This window comes from Salvelinus namaycush, chromosome 13, assembly GCF_016432855.1.
Source record: "Salvelinus namaycush isolate Seneca chromosome 13, SaNama_1.0, whole genome shotgun sequence".
Taxonomy (NCBI): domain Eukaryota; kingdom Metazoa; phylum Chordata; class Actinopteri; order Salmoniformes; family Salmonidae; genus Salvelinus; species Salvelinus namaycush.
This window is the reverse complement of record NC_052319.1, coordinates 35,117,811-35,123,657: the sequence shown is the minus strand read 5'-3', so window position 1 is coordinate 35,123,657 and position 5,847 is coordinate 35,117,811.

Sequence of the window (5,847 nt, the reverse complement as noted above, 5' to 3'; positions counted from 1 at the left end):
CTAGACAGGAGAGTCCTGGTTAACATCACCTAGCAGCAGTCTCACCACTAGACAGGAGAGTCCTGGTTAACATCACCTAGCAGCAGTCTCAGCACTAGACAGGAGAGTCCTGGTTAACACCACTAGACAGGAGAGTCCTGGTTAACACCACCTAGCAGCAGTCTCACCACTAGACAGGAGAGTCCTGGTTAACATCACCTAGCAGCAGTCTCAGCACTAGACAGGAGAGTCCTGGTTAACACCAACTACCAGCAGACTCACCACTAGACAGGAGAGTCCTGGTTAACATCACCTAGCAGCAGTCTCACCACTAGACAGAAGAGTCCTGGTTAACACCACCTAGCAGCAGTCTCACCACTAGACAGGAGAGTCCTGGTTAACACCACCTAGCAGCAGTCTCATCACTAGACAGGAGAGTCCTGGTTAACATCACCTAGCAGCAGTCTCACCACTAGACAGGAGAGTCCTGGTTAACACCACCTAGCAGCAGTCTCATCACTAGACAGGAGAGTCCTGGTTAACACCACTAGACAGGAGAGTCCTGGTTAACACCACCTAGCAGCAGTCTCACCACTAGACAGGAGAGTCCTGGTTAACACCACCTAGCAGCAGTCTCATCACTAGACAGGAGAGTCCTGGTTAACACCACTAGACAGGAGAGTCCTGGTTGAAATCACCTAGCAGCAGTCTCACCACTAGACAGGGGAGTCCTGGTTAACACCACTAGACAGGAGAGTCCTGGTTAACACCACTAGACAGGAGAGTCCTGGTTAACACCACTAGACAGGAGAGTCCTGGTTAACACCACTAGACAGGAGAGTCCTGGTTAACACCACTAGACAGGAGAGTCCTGGTTAACACCACTAGACAGGAGAGTCCTGGTTAACATCACCTAGCAGCAGTCTCACCACTAGACAGGGGAGTCCTGGTTAACACCACTAGACAGGAGAGTCCTGGTTAACACCACCTAGCAGCAGTCTCACCACTAGACAGGAGAGTCCTGGTTAAAACCACCTAGCAGCAGTCTCACCACTAGACAGGAGAGTCCTGGTTAACATCACCTAGCAGCAGTCTCACCACTAGACAGGAGAGTCCTGGTTAACATCACCTAGCAGCAGTCTCACCACTAGACAGGAGAGTCCTGGTTAACACCGCTAGACAGGAGAGTCCTGGTTAACACCACCTAGAAGCAGTCTCAGCACTAGACAGGAGAGTCCTGGTTAACACCACTAGACAGGAGAGTCCTGGTTAACACCACCTAGCAGCAGTCTCACCACTAGACAGGAGAGTCCTGGTTAACACCACCTAGCAGCAGTCTCAGCACTAGACAGGAGAGTCCTGGTTAACACCACCTAGCAGCAGTCTCAGCACTAGACAGGAGAGTCCTGGTTAACACCACTAGACAGGAGAGTCCTGGTTAACACCACCTAGCAGCAGTCTCACCACTAGACAGGAGAGTCCTGGTTAACACCACTAGACAGGAGAGTCCTGGTTAACACCACCTAGCAGCAGTCTCACCACTAGACAGGAGAGTCCTGGTTAACATCACCTAGCAGCAGTCTCACCACTAGACAGGAGAGTCCTGGTTAATACCACTAGACAGGAGAGTCCTGGTTAACATCACCTAGCAGCAGTCTCAGCACTAGACAGGAGAGTCCTGGTTAACACCAACTACCAGCAGACTCACCACTAGACAGGAGAGTCCTGGTTAACACCACTAGACAGGAGAGTCCTGGTTAACATCACCTAGCAGCAGTCTCAGCACTAGACAGGAGAGTCCTGGTTAACACCACTAGACAGGAGAGTCCTGGTTAACATCACCCAGCAGCAGTCTCGCCACTAGACAAGAGAGTCCTGGTTAACACCACTAGACAGGAGAGTCCTGGTTAACACCACCTAGCAGCAGTCTCACCACTAGACAAGAGAGTCCTGGTTAACATCACCTAGCAGCAGTCTCACCACTAGACAAGAGAGTCCTGGTTAAAACCACTAGACAGGATAGTCCTGGTTAACACCACTAGACAGGAGAGTCCTGGTTAACACCACTAGACAGGAGAGTCCTGGTTAACATCACCTAGCAGCAGTCTCACCACTAGACAGGAGAGTCCTGGTTAACACCACCTAGCAGCAGTCTCACCACTAGACAGGAGAGTCCTGGTTACCATTACCTAGCAGCAGTCTCAGCACTAGACAGGAGAGTCCTGGTTAACACCACTAGACAGGAGAGTCCTGGTTAACACCACCTAGCAGCAGTCTCACCACTAGACAGGAGAGTCCTGGTTAACATCACCTAGCAGCAGTCTCACCACTAGACAGGAGAGTCCTGGTTAACACCACTAGACAGGAGAGTCCTGGTTAACATCACCTAGCAGCAGTCTCAGCACTAGACAGGAGAGTCCTGGTTAACACCAACTACCAGCAGACTCACCACTAGACAGGAGAGTCCTGGTTAACACCACCTAGCAGCAGTCTCAGCACTAGACAGGAGATTCCTGGTTAACACCACTAGACAGGAGAGTCCTGGTTAACACCACTAGACAGGAGAGTCCTGGTTAACATCACCTAGCAGCAGTCTCAGCACTAGACAGGAGATTCCTGGTTAACACCACTAGACAGGAGAGTCCTGGTTAACACCACTAGACAGGATAGTCCTGGTTAACATCACCTAGCAGCAGTCTCACCACTAGACAGGATAGTCCTGGTTAACACCACCTAGCAGCAGTCTCACCACTAGACAGGAGAGTCCTGGTTAACACCCCCTAGCAGCAGTCTCACCACTAGACAGGAGAGTCCTGGTTAACACCACTAGACAGGAGAGTCCTGGTTAACACCACTAGACAGGAGAGTCCTGGTTAACACCACCTAGCAGCAGTCTCAGCACTAGACAGGAGAGTCCTCGTTAACACCACTAGACAGGAGAGTCCTGGTTAACACCACTAGACAGGAGAGTCCTGGTTAACACCACCTAGCAGCAGTCTCACCACTAGACAGGAGAGTCCTGGTTAACATCACCTAGCAGCAGTCTCAGCACTAGACAGGAGAGTCCTGGTTAACATCACCTAGCAGCAGTCTCAGCACTAGACAGGAGAGTCCTGGTTAACATCACCTAGCAGCAGTCTCACCACTAGACAGGAGAGTCCTGGTTAACACCACCTAGCAGCAGTCTCACCACTAGACAGGAGAGTCCTGGTTAACACCACCTAGCAGCAGTCTCACCACTAGACAGGAGAGTCCTGGTTAACACCACCTAGCAGCAGTCTCACCACTAGACAGGAGAGTCCTGGTTAACATCACCTAGCAGCAGTCTCACCACTAGACAGGAGAGTCCTGGTTAACATCACCTAGCAGCAGTCTCAGCACTAGACAGGAGAGTCCTGGTTAACACCACTAGACAGGAGAGTCCTGGTTAACACCACCTAGCAGCAGTCTCACCACTAGACAGGAGAGTCCTGGTTAACATCACCTAGCAGCAGTCTCAGCACTAGACAGGAGAGTCCTGGTTAACACCAACTACCAGCAGACTCACCACTAGACAGGAGAGTCCTGGTTAACATCACCTAGCAGCAGTCTCACCACTAGACAGAAGAGTCCTGGTTAACACCACCTAGCAGCAGTCTCACCACTAGACAGGAGAGTCCTGGTTAACACCACCTAGCAGCAGTCTCATCACTAGACAGGAGAGTCCTGGTTAACATCACCTAGCAGCAGTCTCACCACTAGACAGGAGAGTCCTGGTTAACACCACCTAGCAGCAGTCTCATCACTAGACAGGAGAGTCCTGGTTAACACCACTAGACAGGAGAGTCCTGGTTAACACCACCTAGCAGCAGTCTCACCACTAGACAGGAGAGTCCTGGTTAACACCACCTAGCAGCAGTCTCATCACTAGACAGGAGAGTCCTGGTTAACACCACTAGACAGGAGAGTCCTGGTTGAAATCACCTAGCAGCAGTCTCACCACTAGACAGGGGAGTCCTGGTTAACACCACTAGACAGGAGAGTCCTGGTTAACACCACTAGACAGGAGAGTCCTGGTTAACATCACTAGACAGGAGAGTCCTGGTTAACACCACTAGACAGGAGAGTCCTGGTTAACACCACTAGACAGGAGAGTCCTGGTTAACACCACTAGACAGGAGAGTCCTGGTTAACATCACCTAGCAGCAGTCTCACCACTAGACAGGGGAGTCCTGGTTAACACCACTAGACAGGAGAGTCCTGGTTAACACCACCTAGCAGCAGTCTCACCACTAGACAGGAGAGTCCTGGTTAAAACCACCTAGCAGCAGTCTCACCACTAGACAGGAGAGTCCTGGTTAACATCACCTAGCAGCAGTCTCACCACTAGACAGGAGAGTCCTGGTTAACATCACCTAGCAGCAGTCTCACCACTAGACAGGAGAGTCCTGGTTAACACCGCTAGACAGGAGAGTCCTGGTTAACACCACCTAGAAGCAGTCTCAGCACTAGACAGGAGAGTCCTGGTTAACACCACTAGACAGGAGAGTCCTGGTTAACACCACCTAGCAGCAGTCTCACCACTAGACAGGAGAGTCCTGGTTAACACCACCTAGCAGCAGTCTCAGCACTAGACAGGAGAGTCCTGGTTAACACCACCTAGCAGCAGTCTCAGCACTAGACAGGAGAGTCCTGGTTAACACCACTAGACAGGAGAGTCCTGGTTAACACCACCTAGCAGCAGTCTCACCACTAGACAGGAGAGTCCTGGTTAACACCACTAGACAGGAGAGTCCTGGTTAACACCACCTAGCAGCAGTCTCACCACTAGACAGGAGAGTCCTGGTTAACATCACCTAGCAGCAGTCTCACCACTAGACAGGAGAGTCCTGGTTAATACCACTAGACAGGAGAGTCCTGGTTAACATCACCTAGCAGCAGTCTCAGCACTAGACAGGAGAGTCCTGGTTAACACCAACTACCAGCAGACTCACCACTAGACAGGAGAGTCCTGGTTAACACCACTAGACAGGAGAGTCCTGGTTAACATCACCTAGCAGCAGTCTCAGCACTAGACAGGAGAGTCCTGGTTAACACCAACTACCAGCAGACTCACCACTAGACAGGAGAGCCCCTGGTTAACACCACCTAGCAGCAGTCTCACCACTAGACAGGAGAGTCCTGGTTAACACCACTAGACAGGAGAGTCCTGGTTAACATCACCTAGCAGCAGTCTCAGCACTAGACAGGAAAGTCCTGGTTAACACCACTAGACAGGAGAGTCCTGGTTAACATCACCTAGCAGCAGTCTCACCACTAGACAGGAGAGTCCTGGTTAACATCACCTAGCAGCAGTCTCAGCACTAGACAGGAGAGTCCTCGTTAACATCACTAGACAGGAGAGTCCTGGTTAACATCACCTAGCAGCAGTCTCAGCACTAGACAGGAGAGTCCTGGTTAACACCAACTATCAGCAGACTCACCACTAGACAGGAGAGTCCTGGTTAACACCACCTAGCAGCAGTCTCAGCACTAGACAGGAGAGTCCTGGTTAACACCACCTAGCAGCAGTCTCAGCACTAGACAGGAGAGTCCTGGTTAACACCACTAGACAGGAGAGTCCTGGTTAACATCACCTAGCAGCAGTCTCACCACTAGACAGGGGAGTCCTGGTTAACACCACTAGACAGGAGAGTCCTGGTTAACATCACCTAGCAGCAGTCTCAGCACTAGACAGGAGAGTCCTGGTTAACACCACTAGACAGGAGAGTCCTGGTTAACACCACCTACCAGCAGTCTCACCACTAGACAGAAGAGTCCTGGTTAACACCACTAGACAGGAGAGTCCTGGTTAACACCACCTAGCAGCAGTCTCACCACTAGACAGGA